We start from the raw sequence: 15,280 nt of genomic DNA, 5'->3' as shown, positions 1-15,280 counted from the left end.
GAAATAATGAAGCGTTTTGTGATGAAGTCGGTAGGCCTACATGTTTGAAGTAAACACGTTAGCAATTGCACAGTATTGTTTTTGACATCTGTAATTCGTTCTGCAGACGTTCGTAAACGATGCCAGGTTGTGCTGCATTTGGTTGTTCCAATAGAGGCGAAGGTGGATTTCGCGTGTTAGCATTTCCACGCAATGAAGAAAGACGAAAGCAGTGGGCAGTTTTTTTAAGTACTTTTAGTCACGCAAAACAGATAGGCCTATTACAATTCAGTGCATTTGTAAGCTTTTATTTCTTTAACAGTTCGTGCACACTGGTAGCATCACAAGCTTTTCTGAAGCCATTATCTGACGTCCTTGCTGGAAACGGGAAGTTCCTGTAATTGCTGTGCCACGCTCATTCGACTTTATAGCGTCAAAGTTTATTTCGTTCCGAATCAGAACAATAGGCATTATTTTGGTTTCAGTATTATTATTGCCTGACTGTTGACGCAGGCAAGGCACTGCCTCTGAGCACTATGGGACTTAACATCTGAGGTCATCAGTCCCCTAGAACTTAGAACTACTTAAACCTAACTAACCTAAGGACAGCACACAACACCCAGTCATCATGGACGCAGGCAAGTTGTAAGCACGTTTTCCGCGGCTGTCGTGGTTGCTCAAACATTTTTCGTAGTAAATAATTGTAGGTACTCTTGAAGACAGTTTTTAATAGGCCTACTTACTGTGGGATAGAAGGGATACGGTAGTTTTCTTGTTATATTTGGTCGTTATTACAGTAGCCTACATTTAACATTACCTGATTTTTGTAATCTTTTTCGTTTGTTATCTACGAGAGGTGTTCAGTAAAGTCGTAAGCAGTTGTTTACTTGTGATATGCAAAAAGTTTGAAGACGTGACAAGAAGTACTAATACGTCTCACACTTTTTGCATGTAACAAGTAAACAACTGCTTACGAGAATGAGATTTTCACTCTGCAGCGGAGTGTGCGCTAATATGAAACTTCCTGGCAGATTAAAACTGTGTGCCGGACCGAGACTCGAACTCGGGACCTTTGCCTTTCGCGGGCAAGTGCTTGGGTAGTTCAGTTGGTAGAGCGCTTGCCCGCGGAAGGCAAAGGTCCCGCGTTGGAGTCTCGCTCCGGCACACAGTTTTAATCTGCCAGGAAGTTTCAACTACTTACGACTTTCATTCATCTGACGTAATACAGGTACGTTAAATCTTTAGCGTTATGCACTTCCGATACAAAACAAATGCTATACACTATTTTTGTTTTGTTTACGTTACTTTTATTGCAATATGTCTAGTAAACGAACTTTAAAGGAGATAAATGCAAGTAACGAATAATTTTTACAGTCACTGTATCAAATTTTCCTGTGCTGTACGTAGTAGGCTACTATGAGTATATTATAGCTGTAAAGAAAGGCATTTCACGAATGATTTCGCCATATTGTCTTGTGCTTTTGATTCGGTGAGTTTGTACTCCACTACTGGCCATTCAAAAGTTCCGCCCGGAGTTTGGCAGAAAAATGTCCGCCGTATCGTCCGGTTGGCCACTCTCTCCCTGTACAGGCTCTCTAGCAACAGGTGGCAGCTAGCGCCATCTCGTAGCGATGACGTCACCCGATCACTCGCCGCATGCCGCGCGCCCTGCTGCCGGCCGGTGGAACTATATGGGCAGGCACATTCCGCGCACGTGATTCGAGTTGCATTGCATTGCTGCGCAGAAGCACGCAGTGCCAATCCACGCGAAGCTTCTTGCGTTCATGAAATGCATAAAACGCGGCAGAATTAGTCCTTTATATGTCACTACACACTGTAGCGTCCTGGGAAAAAGGTTCGGATAAGCACGTGTTGTGTTGTGTGATAAGTATCCCTCTAGCATGAATGTAAATTGTCACTGTTTATTCACTAGAGCGTTAACAGTTCACACGACTGAAGCTTGTCATACTGTTTTAAAATCGTTCCCGGTTTGAATAACCACAACAAAAGTGTCTCAACAGTGTTTCTTATTTAGTGCGTTTATACGCTTATTTTTAAGCATGCATTTATTAAACGTCTCTGCTAACACATTTTATTCATCGCACCGTAAAGTCTGATCGTGTGTGATTGCATTGTTTATGTGTTGTCGATAACACATCGTCCCAGCACTGTGTCTTTAGCGAAATTAGTGACAGTTTGTGCCTGAAAAGTAGCATGTCACTATGGTGCACTACACTATATTGCTTTCTGTGCGTGTGTGAGTGTTTTATCACTCATTGGATTAGGCCACAAGAAGAGGCTGAAGACGTTGGTTCCTCTCCCGTCGGCTGCTACACATCGTCAACAAACGGTGAGTTGGACCTAGCCATTGTTTATAATCTCTTTCTCCTAATTATATGTAAACACTTCGAAGTCCACATTTCGCACTCTCTTGAGTGTCCTATGTTCTGTTGATAGTCCACTTATCCTTGTGGCACTATTTGCGACACATGTAAACAAATTTACATCTTATTTACAATTGAGTCCCTGCTACCTGAATACCAGAAAGCGACGTACTAAATACCTAACTATTTACATAATACATAAATATTAAACTTGTTTACATTGAAACCATGCCTGCATAGAAATATGATGCTGCTATATACTACAGCAGTCTGGTTTAACATTCCTACTGAGTGGCTCATATGTGCAAGATTACTGTCAACACATATGAGACCACGACCGTTCCATGTTGCACAGTACATGTGAAATTCCTAGTCGCAACAAAGGGAAAACGACCGCAGAGAACAAAGCACGAGAGATCCCCCCCCCCCCCTCCAAAAAAAAAAAAAAAAAAGAGAAAGCCAAAACCCCGAAATTCGTGGTCGCGAAATTAAACCTTCCTCAAAAACCATGTGTGTCAAGCCTGTGTCTCGCCAAGCATAATCGGTTCATCTCATGGTCTTATAAAACTGTGCTTACAACCAGGCATATAAATGAGTCTTAATACTACTTTACTACAGTGTTATCTGTGTCATAAATTGTGTTCACATAAAAATGCATATAGATATATACAATAAACAAACATCAGTAAAAATGTAAATGCATAGATGCTTACTAACTTTGAGTCAAAACCTTACAGATATTATTTACATAGATCTGTGGATGTTATTATTTCTGTAGCACATTTCTGGTGGGAAATATGAGAACATGGTATTCATGGACGAAAATTGTCAATAAGAAGTTTCCTAATCAAACATTCTTTAAATGACTCAGTCAGAGGTTCTTCAGAATCAGAATGTTTATTATCCCGTAACATACAAAGTCAAATCACAGATCTGATGTACTGGGGACTCGTCAACATTACATTTACATTACAATTACAATTTGTATATACAGTATTACAAAAACAATATATCAACACTCCAGTTTACATGAATTACAAAGTAATATATAACAACAGTGTTTGCATAGTGGACATATTTTTACAATCATTTATTTGACACAAAACTGCTAAGCTTAATTTACAGGTGATGTTTCCTTGCTCAGACTTCCACATCATCGTTCATAAATTCTTCTACAGAGTAATAAAAATTTTTCCGCTAATAACTTGTGCAGCTTTGATTTAAATTGCTCTAGCTCCATGCTATTTATTTGTTTCTTTTTTAGCATGTTGTAGATTTTCATGCCTATTATTGTGGGGTTTGTGCATATGACTTTAACCTGTGAGTAGGAAGCATTGTCTTATTCCTAGTGCTGTATTGATGCTTAATATTGTTGTCTACGAATAACATACGGTTACTGTATACAAAAATAATCAGTTCAGAGATGTGCAAACAGAGGGCACTTAATACCACTAGATTTCTTAACAGTGGGCGACAAGATTTTTTTGGTCTTGCATTACACATATTTCTAACAATTGATTTTTGTAATTTTAATATTCTAATGATTTTGCTTGTATTACCCCAAAAGATAATGCCATACCTTATAACAGCTTCAAAATAGCTGTGATAAAGTACTTTTCTTATCTCCATGCTAGTTGAATATGACAAAATCTTCATAGCAAAGGTCAGGCTGTTTATCTTATTTGCTTTCTATATATGAAGACCAGGATAAATTTTGATTCCTAAAAATTTAACACAATCTGATTCTTTCAGTACTTGGTTACTGCAGGTAATATGAATTTCATTTATCTTAGAGTTTATAGTTTTGAACTGTAGTAAATGTTTTTTTCCAATATGCGATTTTAACACATTTAGTCAGAACCAGTTTTCTACACTGTCTAATAGATTTGTGGCTGTTGAGGGAATTTGTTGTGAGTGATTGGTTTTGATGAGGGCAGCCGTATCATCAGTGAATAAAACTGAGTGTGAATTTATGTTTAGTGGCAAGTCATTTATGTACAGTAAGAATAAAATTGGAACCAAAAGTCAGCCTTGTGGAACACCTTGTGAAATAATCATCCATTCAGAGAAGAAATTTCCCTTGCTTGATGATATAACTACTCTGTGTTTCTTCTTTGTGAGGTATAACCTGAACCACTCTAAAACATGACCTCCAGTTCCGTATTTTTCCATTTTATACAGGAGCCATTGATGGTTTACACAATCAAATGCTTTTATGAGGTCACAGAACAATCCTGCAACTTTGCTAGACTTGTCTAAGGCAGAACAAATTTTTTTCACAGACTCATAATAATAATAATAGTATTTATTCAACATCGAATAATCAGATACAATCCGTAGAAATCATACAGTGTCAGGACATCATACAGATTATTTTCTGAATACGTCAGTTTATAAATTACAAACTAAAGATTTGTTTGTATTAACAAATTTTACGTTTTGATGCATTTTACATTTGGTAGTATACAATCACAATATTACAAATATTGTTGTTATCAACATTATATTAGTTGTAGGTTAGTTAAAACTATGAGCTTGACATACTTATGAAGCAATTTTCATACGGGTATAATACTTGTCTAGGGAATGAAAAGGGTTTTCAATTAGAATTCTTTTTAGCTGATCTTTTGTTAGTGGGAAGGGTTGTGAGACTTTTTGGTTGGGCATTGGATAGCTTCAGCCCAGCATGAAGTACATTTTTTTCATATAAAGCTGTTCTGTGGCTATTTACATGGTATCTGAACTTTAGCCTTGAATCGTACTGGTGCAGGTCACAGTTGAAATTTGGATTTATTGTTTCCACAAGCAGTATAACTTTCAATATGTATACACCTATAATGTTAAGCACACCTAACTTTGGGAACAGATTCCGACACGATTCTCGAGGTTTGGCACCACAAATAATTCTGATAGCTTTATTCTGTAGTACTAATAATGTGCTTAGGTTGGCTTGAGTTGTTGCACCCCATATTTCTACAGCATGGTTTAAATTTGATGAGAATAGGGCATGATAGGCAGTTTTTAGTACACACATGCCGTTACAATATTTGCTAATCATATTTATAGGAAACACATTCTTCGACAGCTTACATGCTAAGGAATCGATATGCATGTCCCGTTTGAGGCTGTCCTGGATTGTAATTCCGAAGAACTTTGTCCATTTTTCCTTATTTACAATATCATTTTCTATGTATAATTTCATGTCAAATTCTATTTGTTTCCGTATGTTAAATTCCATCATTGCAGTCTTTGAAGCACTTACACCTGCCTAATATCGTGTGGGGCCCCCGCGAGGACGCAGAAGTGCCGCGGCACGACGTGGGATGCACTCGACTAACTGGAGGGAGTGGACACCACGAACCGTGCACGGCTGTCCATGAATCCGTAGGAGTGCGACGAGATGGATTCTCTTCTGACAGCACGTTGCCAGACATCCCGGATATGCTCAATAATGTTCATGTCTGGGGAGTTTGGTGGGCGGCGGTAGTGTTTAAACTCAGAAGAGTGTTCCTGGAGCCACTCTGTAGCAATTCTGGACGTGTGGGGTGTCGCATTGACCCGCTGGAATTGCCCACGTCCATGGATGCAGGTGATCAGACAGGATGCTTACGTACTTGTCACCTGCGAGAACTGTATCTAGGCGTATCAGGGATCCCATATCACTCCAAGAGCTACACGCCCCTCACCACTACAGAGTCTCCACCAGCTTGAACAGTCCCCTGCTGGCGTGCAGGGTCGTTGGATTCATGAGGTTGTTTCCATACCCGTACACATCTGTCCAATCGATACAATTTGAAACGAGACTCGTCCCAGCAGGCAACACGTTTCCGGTCATCAACAGTCCAATGTCGGCGTTGAGGGGCCCAGACGACACATAAAGCTTTGTGTCGTGCAGTCATCGAGGGTACACGAGTGGGACTTCTGCTCCGGAAGCGCATATCGATGATGTTTCGTCGAACGGTTCGCACGCTGCCACTTGTTCGTGGCCCAGCACTGAAACCTGCAGCAATTTTCGGAAGGGTCGCACTTATGTCAGGTTGGGCGATTCTCTTCAGTCGTCGTTGGTCCCGTTCTTGTAGGATCTTTTTCTGGCCACAGCGATGTCGGGAGACCTGATGTTTTACCGGATACCTGATATTCACGGTATACTCGTGAAATGGTCGTAAGGGAAGATCCCCACTTCATCGCTACCTCGGAGATCCTGTGTCCCATCTCTCGTGCGGGGACTATAATGCCACGTTCAAACTCACGTAAATCTCGATAACCTGCCATTGTAGCAGCAGTAAACGATCCAACAACTGCGCCAGACAGTCGTTGTCTTCCATAGGCGTTGCCGACCGCAGCGCCGTTTTCTGGTTGTCTGTGTGTCTCTTTGAATGCGCACGCCTGTGTCAGTTTGTTTGCCACTTCGGTGTATGTCAGGCCCGTAGTATGGGATCGGTACCACGACGCCTCTGTCCTCGGAGACGACCGCTGCACTGCCATTTGCTATTAAAAAGACGCCGAATGCATGTCACGAAAAAGGACTTTGGCGAGTAACGTAACTCTGTCTTCAGTTATTAAAATTACCAATCAAAATTTGCGAATATGAGATGAAGGGAAGGACGTCATGCCAGAAAAGTTAAAAACGCTGTAACTTTGTGGCACCACTTTACTTCTCTCACAACCAATTAGCGTCAGAAGCAACCACCACCTTATACGCATGTATTACGAAAATTTGCACGGCATGTGTCACGAGAGACGCCCGGGAGGCGCCGCCGTCGTAACCCCCCCTCCCCCTCCCCCCCTTCACGGACACCACCCGAGTTTAAGTTGCACGAACAACGTGGCCATCTGATCAACCGACCCGGATCAGGAGAGCCACCGCAGCACATTTCAGTTACCACTGTCTATACTTTTACAAATAAATTCGTAATACTTTGTCAGCATGAACAGGAAGGAATCACGATTCACACTCGTAGCAGTGCAAGTTCAAAAACATAACAAAGTAACTTCTTTTTACATGTAAACTAAGAAAAAATATTGAATTTAATTGATGAAAGGAGAAAATATAAAAATGCAGTAAATGAAGCAGGCAAAAGGGAATACAAACGTCTCAGAAATGAGATCCAAAGGAAGTGCAAAATGGTTAAGCAGGGATGGCTAGAGCACAAATGTAGAGGCTTATTTCACTAGCGGTAAGATAGATACTGCCTACAGAAAAATTAAACAGACCTTTGGAGAAAAGAGAACCACTTGTACAAATATCAAGAGCTCATATGGAAACCCAGTTCTAAACAAAGAAGGGAAAGCAGAAAGGTGGAAGGGGTATATAGAGGGTCTATACAAGGTTGATGTACTTGAGGACAATATTATGGAAATAGAAGAGGATGTAGATGAAGATGAAATAGGAGATACGATACTGCATGAAGAGTTTGACAGAGCACTGAAAGACCCGAGTCGAAACAAGGCCCTGGGAGTAGACAGCATTCCATTAGAACTACTAGCGGCCTTGGGAGAGCCAGTCCTGACAAAACTCTACTATCTGGTGAGCAACATGTATGAGACCAGCGAAATACCCTCAGGCTTCAAGAAGAATATAATAATTCCAATCCCAAAGAAAGCAGGTGTTGACAGATGTGAAAATTACCGAACTATCACTTTAATAAATTACGGCTGCAAAATACTCACGCGAATTCTATACAGACGAATGAAAAAACTAGTGGAAGCTCACCTCGGTTTCTAGCATTTGTAGACTTAGAGAAAGCTTTTGACAATCAAACTAGAATACTCTCTTTCAAATTCTAAAGATGGCAGGGGTAAAATACAGGGAGCAAAAGGCTATTTACAATTTGTACAGAAACCAAATGGCAGTTACAAGAGTCGAGGGGCATGAAAGGGAAGCAGTGGTTGGGAAGGGAGTGAGACAGGGCTGTAGCCTCTCCCCGATGTTATTCAATCTGTATATTGAGCAAGCAGTAAACGAAACAAAAGAAAAATTTGGAGTAGGTATTAAAATCCACGGAGAAGAAATAAAAACCTCGAGGTTCGCCGATGACAATGTAATTCTGTCACAGACAGCAAAGGACTTGGAAGAGCAGTTGAACGGAATGGACAGTGTCTTGAAGGGAGGATATAAGATGAACATCAACAAAAGCAAAACGAGGATAATGGAATGTAGTCGAATTAAGTCGGGTGATGCTGAGGGAATTAGATTAGGAAATGAGACACTTAAAGTAGTAAAGGAGTTTTAGTATTTGGGGAGCAAAATAACTGATGATGGTCGAAGTAGAGAAGATATAAAACGTAGACTGGCAATGGCAAGGAAAGCGTTTCTGAAGAAGAGAAATTTGTTAACATCGAGTATAGATTTAAGTGTCGGGAAGTTGTTTCTGAAAGTATTTGTACGGAGTGTAGCCTTGTATGGAAGTGAAACGTGGACGATAAATAGTTGGGACAAGAAGAGAATAGAAGCTTTCGAAATGTGGTGCTACAGAAGAATGCTGAAGATTAGATGGGTAGATCACATAACTAATGAGGAGGTATTGAATAGAATTGGAGAGAAGAGGAGTTTGTGGCACAACTTGACTAGAAGAAGGGATCGGTTGGTAGGACATGTTCTGAGGCATCAAGGGATCACCAATTTATTATTGGAGGACAGCGTGGAGGGTAAAAATCGTAGAGGCAGACCAACAGAGGAATACACTAAGCAGATTCAGAAGGATGTAGGCTGCAGTAGGTACTGGGATATGAAGCAGCTTGCACAGGATAGAGTAGCATGGAGAGCTGCATCAAACGAGTCTCAGGACTGAAGACAAAAACAACAACAACATGTAAAATTTCATAATTTTTTCACTTACTACATTTGTTCTTACAGGTAAGAGAGATTTTGCGATGAATTCTGCACAGCACACAAATCATACTTACAGGTGTATGAAACTCTAGAATTCATCTAATTTATAAAGAATGAATGAGCTGTTACATTTTAAACTTCGTCTTTAGTCAAAATTCAAAATTTGTAGTCAATTGTCTCAGTTTTTATCAGTTTTTAATAGATTTGGAAAATTCTAGTGTTTTGCGTTAAGGAATTTGTATTTAAGAAGCAGTGCAAAATTCATCTAAGAATCTTTCTTGTGAAGAAATGGGTACCCGTAGCACAATTGCAGCCAACAGTAAGTGAAATATGATGAAATTTCGCATGAAAAAAGAAATTTTTTTGCTATGTATCTGAACTTCCACTGCTGTGGGTGTGAATCCTGAATGCTTCCTGCTCATGCTGACAAAGTTTTACGAATTTATTTGTAAAAGTATAGCCAGTGGAAATTAAAATGTCCTGTGGTGCGTCTCCTGCTCCAAGTCCGCCCGTTTGACGCCTTACGCCCACCCCCCCTAAGCTTCCCTTTATTCACAGTAGGTGCTCAGAATGATGTCCGCCTGTGGTAAGAGCAACCTGAACACATCAACAAACACTCCAGGAATTTCGGTTGCCGAAGTCTGGGAGAGTACCAGCCGAAACCTGTCTTCCAACTCTTAGAGCGTGTGGGGATTGGTAGCATACATATTGTCTTTTGAAATTGTCGAAAGATAAAAGATCACGCAGATTTAGATCTGGAGAACGGGGACGCCAGTCAACTACCCCTTCATCAAAAACACTTCGTATTGCTGTCATCGAACCTTTAGCGACGTGTGTTCTCGCATTGTCATGTATAAAGTAACCGTACATCTTTTTATTAGGTGTTGCTTCTCGAAAAAAAAGTAATATATTGTTTACATGCCTTTCAGAACGTATTGCCTCGTGGAAAAATATTGCACTAACTGCACACCCCACTCCACTTTTCACATCATGCAGAGATTATTGATGTGATTCACGAGGATTTTCGGAGCTCCAATGTCGACTGCTCTGAGAATTTATGTGCCCCAATAAATGCAGCCAGGCTTAATCAGAAAATAAAGCATCTCAGGATCAACTTGCCCACCGCGCACAGACTGTAGCAGCCAGTTGCAGTAGCGACGTCGAGAAACAGTGTCTGAGTTGATGCACTACCGTTATTTTCTACGGCTTCAATTTCGGCTCGTGCTGAGCTCTGTGAGCAGATGTTCTTGACAACCAGTCTGCAGTGCCAAACGGCGCCGAGATTTTCTCGGACATCTTCCCAAGGACTCCCCGATCTCGTCTAATTTATTTTCGCTTAAAACACCAGATTGTCTAGGCCTTCGTTTGTGTAATTCGGATCCAGTGCCCTGACATTTCTTCACTAATCTGCGTGTCGTCGCATCATTGGGAACGGTGCAACACTGGGAAATTTTCGTATGAATTCGAGCCGATATTGCACATACGTTTCTGTTTTTGCATAGTTCAACACAAGAAACACTCTTTGATCCTTCCTGTATACCGTACCAAATGGAAACTGTACAGGAGAGCTGTAAACAGAACACCATTACACTCAGGCGCATAGTGTAAGGGAGTATGCGCAAAGTACTGGTGTCAGAGAACTACGAATCCGGACGTCTTTCGTGAGACACCCTGTAGCTTCTTCTTCTTCTTCTTCCGAATGGGCCAGCCAAGGACCACGACATTCAATTTTTCAGCCTGGGGAGGGACTTGATGTTTGCCCAGTAATCTGGCAGTGACACGCTGCAGCAGTTCGTCGAACATTTGAATGGTGTACATCCAAACATAACATTTACAATGGAGGTAGAGAAGGAAGGGAAGTTACCTTTTTTAGATGTGTTGGTGGAGCGAAAAGCGGATGGACGACTGGGCAATTCTGTTTACAGGAAGCCAACGCATACAGACTTATATCTGCATAGCCATAGCTTCCATCATGCGTTTCAGAAGAGAGCTATGCTGAATACTTTAGTACACAGAGCCAGAACTATTTCCGACGAGGACCACCTTGGTCCCGAGATTAACCATTTGACGACTAAGAGGAATGGTTATTCTGCCGGTGAAATTAAATCTGTATTGCCCAAAAAAGTAAGACATGATGCTGGCCATATACAAGAAGTGGACCAACACACAGCACGGCTTCCATTTTGCGGTGCTACAACAAGCAGGATAGGCAAAGTCCTAAAGAGGCAAGGAATAAAAGCAGTTTTCCGACCACGAAAATTAAGGAAATGTTGAGACCAGTCAAAGATAGTCTCGGCTTAAGGGTACTGGGAATTTATAGTATTCCTTGCGAATGCGGCGAGAATTACGTGGGCGAGTCGGTAAGAACCGTTGCCGACCACTGCATCGAGCACCAGCGCCACCTGAAAACAGGTATTTGGAAAAACCAGCGGTGGCTGAGCATAGCCTGCTTAACAAGCATAAGATTTTATTTGAAGAAACGAGAGTAATAGCCCACACATCGAATTACTGGGACTCTGTGATCCGGGAAGCAGTCGAAATTAGACTTAGCGATAACAACTTTAACAGAGACAACGGTTACGCACTTAGCAACAGCCGGAAGAGTGCAGTGGATAAAGAAAAATCGCAGAGGAAAACTTCCCGCACTTTACCTCCTGATTCAAGGGATGGCGCTGCAAGCGATGCGGGATAGAAACTACAGCTATGGCAGTAGAGGGCAACCACTATGCGCCATATCGCTGTTACTATGACGTATTCCAGCCAATCAGAAGCCGTCCTTTGCATATAAAAGTGGGAGCCTCGCCAGTTCACATTTCGTACGTCGTACCACTCGCTCCTTCCGGCTCCTCGATTTCTCCCTTACCATCTGTGCCCATCCCATCGACCTCTCCCCCACCCTCACCTACCTTGGCCTCACCATTGACCGTCACTTCACCTCGATCCCTCATCTCCGCTCCATCCAATCCAAAGCCCACAACCGCGTCCGACTCCTCAAACACCTCTCTGGCCGTCCCATCCTCTATTATGACAGTCCCACCTGGATATCTGCTCCCCCTCCCCCCCAAATTCTATAAGTTCCTCCAGATCCTCGAGCATCATGCACTCCGCCTCGCCTTCCATATCTGCCTCCCATCCCCCATGTGGATTCTCTACGACATCATTCCTTTCCCCCATCTGCTCCTGTTCCTCGAACATATCCACCTCCTCTACACCTCCCGCCGCCTTGATCCCCCTCACCCCCTGGTTGCTCCTCTCCTCTCCTCTCCCATCCCCGCCCCCTGCCGCGTCCACTGTTGTGTCCCCCCTACCCTCCACCTCTACACCCTTCATCTCCTTTCCCAAGGCGGCTTCCATCAACTCCCCCTCCCGGATGATGCCCTCTCTCCCTCCATCTATCCCTCCTATCAACTCTGATCCTCACCCCCCCTCCTTTCCTCCGTCCTTTCCCTGGGCTCCCTCTTCCCCCCTTCCATCCCGTTTTCTCCCCACCAAACCTCTCCCTACCTCCCTTCTCCCCCCCTTGAGTACTTTTGTATTCCCATCCTCTGCCTTCCCCACTACCTGTCGCGTCTGCCCAGCACCTCGCACCCCTTTTATGGGTCATCATCCTCCATTGGCTCCTTTCCCCTCCTCCCCCCTTCTCTTTTCCTTTCCTCCCACCCTTTTTTATTTTCCCATCATCTGTCCAGTTCCCCCCCCCCCCCCCCACCTGCTCTCGGCTGTGGTATGTCACATTTACCAACTTTTTAGTGCAGTGTTCCAGTGAATGTTCAGTGTTGTTCGTCTTTCTAGTGTAGCGAACAGAATCCATGCTGTCACTGTGTGTGAATTTTATGTCCTTAGTGAACAGAAACCAGACTGTTGCCGTGGTTTTTTTTAAATTGTCTATTTTTTACGTGTCTACTTCGTATGTATTTTATCCGCATCATCATTCCTTTGTTCTATGTTTTAAGTTCCACGATTTTTATTCTCTTCATCTTTTTAACAAAGTCTGCAGGCTGAAGAGCGGCATACTACGCTGCTGCCAGCCCGCCCTCTTCGAGAGGGATCGAAATTCAATAAAGAAAAAAAAAAGAAAAATAAGACCGTTCACGACAGTCAGTTTTAGCCCTGAGTACGACCATGGAGGTAGTGGACGAAATCGTGGAGTTTTATCCTGAACTGACGTGGCGTGTACACCAAGAGTTTTATTCAAGAAATACGTCGCGAAAGACTTCGTAGCCATATCCCGCATTCTGTGGCGATTTTTCTTTCTCTCCTTTGTCCATTGCGGGCTGATTGCCCTGAAACCTTTTGTTTAGTGTCCTTCTGAGAAGCGCTCGGTTTCTAATGTCACTATTCATGGATGTCTATCAGCCACAGTGCCACGATGTTTCTGCTCTTCCAGTGGTTGAGAAGTCGGCTGGTCACTCTCGTTCGGTCCGTCCTTGCGATATGTCCGTAGAAATAGAGGCGCCTCTTCCTGGCTACATCTGTGATTTTCTCGGTATGATTGTACAGCTCCTCGTTCGATTACCTTCTATACTCACCATCTGTTCTGATCGGTCCCAGAATTTTTCTCGGGGTCTTCCTCTCCCGAGTCTCTAGTTTATCTGCAAAGCGTTTCCTGTTCAGATTCTAGTCTTCTGAGGCGTATAGGGATTCAGGGTGGATAACTGTTTGGTAGTGTTTTAGTTTGGAATTGGGAGATAGGCATTTATTATTATAAATGTTCTTGGTTGATCGATGTGCTAATTGTAGTTTCAATAATACACCGCACTCAGGATCTCTCCAAAACGCGTTCAGAGTATAGTTTATTATTCTACAGTGAGAGGATGTGCGAGTTTGGTGTGTAAAAGTTTACAAGTGAGGTTATGAGCACATGTAGATAATTTACGTGGTGAAAGTAGATGTTTCTATTATATGGCGCATGGATCAAAATTTGAATCAACAAGAATTATTTAATTAATAGAAGGTAGATTAGCGGTTTCACAGCAGCTCACTTTATGGTGAAAATTAATGCGGTACTGGCAGTATATTCAGATAAGAATCTAGTTACCTTCAATGTTCTTTTAACACTTGCCCAGTGAATATGAGGAAGGAAGTAACAAAATATCTGGTGACAGTATTATATAGATGGAGTATATCTTGTAATAAAGAAAATCAACAATATTACAGCATCGTTTGATGCATTTGTACGAAGCATTCGTCGTAGAATAAATTAAAAATTTCGTAGTACCGGAACGTGTGGTGCAAGAGTGAAAATATTAGATTTTAAATTAGTGTTTAGGGCATCGTAAATAGCATCCACCATATCAAACACAAATTTTGAAACTGTACTTCTCAGAACGCAGTATAAGCCTGATGAGTGGAAAGATGTAATCGCCAGATATGAAACATCAATGTGTCACTTCTAGTTATACTGGAGCCAGGACTGCATTTAAAGTGATTATCGGATTTTTTTAATAGACCACGAATCACACCTCTCCGGGTAGGAGCCTACTCGAAGTCTGTTCTGTTGAATTAATTTGAATTTGTGCAGACATACTGCACTTACCCGTAAATGACAGTCATTCAATAAACATTTGAAAAACACGCATAAAGTTTAGAATACAAAATACTCTGAACACCTACAACAGAGAAAAGTCAGGGTGTATACGCTCCGAGAAATACGGGAAAAACCTGGAATTTTTTCATCCGGGCAAAAACCGACAAAAACCAGGGAAATTTTTAGAATTCCGGGAATTTTTCATTGTTTTAGTCTTCAGTTTTGAATTTTATGTAATTTTAACTGGTAAGAACTGATAAACAGGAAAATGGTCAGAGGCTTTAGAGCGAAGACCGTGGAATACTTCGTACCAGTAAATTGCTATCGATGAACGTGACGTCACAATTGTTTACATTTGAGTTCGTTTGAGCAGTTGCCAGCGGGCACATGCGCATGCGCAGTTGAATTGCCTATGGGCAGTACCTTTTCCTGCTTTAAGCGTGGCTGTTGGCTGTATCAGATGCAGTAACAAAATGGTTCAAAGGGCTCTAAGCACTGTGGAATTTAACATCTGGGGTCATCAGTCCTAGACTTAGAACTACTTAAACCTAACTAACC

General features: G+C 42.1%; 1 protein-coding gene across 4 annotated transcripts in view; it reads left to right on the top strand.

The window, feature by feature from the left end:
* The window catches only part of LOC126442619 (uncharacterized), a 140,050-nt gene that overhangs the window by 9,301 nt on the left and 115,469 nt on the right, over positions 1-15,280 (top strand). The window contains exon 1 of one of the 4 annotated variants that reach the window (XM_050090706.1): positions 1,700-2,329. The exons of 1 other annotated variant lie outside the window; for it this stretch is intronic. The gene's annotated coding sequence lies outside the window, so the exon portion shown is untranslated. Of the gene's footprint in view, positions 1-1,699; positions 2,330-15,280 lie in introns of those variants that run through there. 2 more of the 4 variants (XM_050090702.1, XM_050090703.1) reach the window with 2 other exon arrangements.

Source organism: Schistocerca serialis, unplaced genomic scaffold (genome assembly GCF_023864345.2).
Source record: "Schistocerca serialis cubense isolate TAMUIC-IGC-003099 unplaced genomic scaffold, iqSchSeri2.2 HiC_scaffold_1393, whole genome shotgun sequence".
Taxonomy (NCBI): domain Eukaryota; kingdom Metazoa; phylum Arthropoda; class Insecta; order Orthoptera; family Acrididae; genus Schistocerca; species Schistocerca serialis.
Note: the sequence above shows the minus strand (reverse complement) of the source record. Positions and strands in the feature narration are given on the sequence as shown.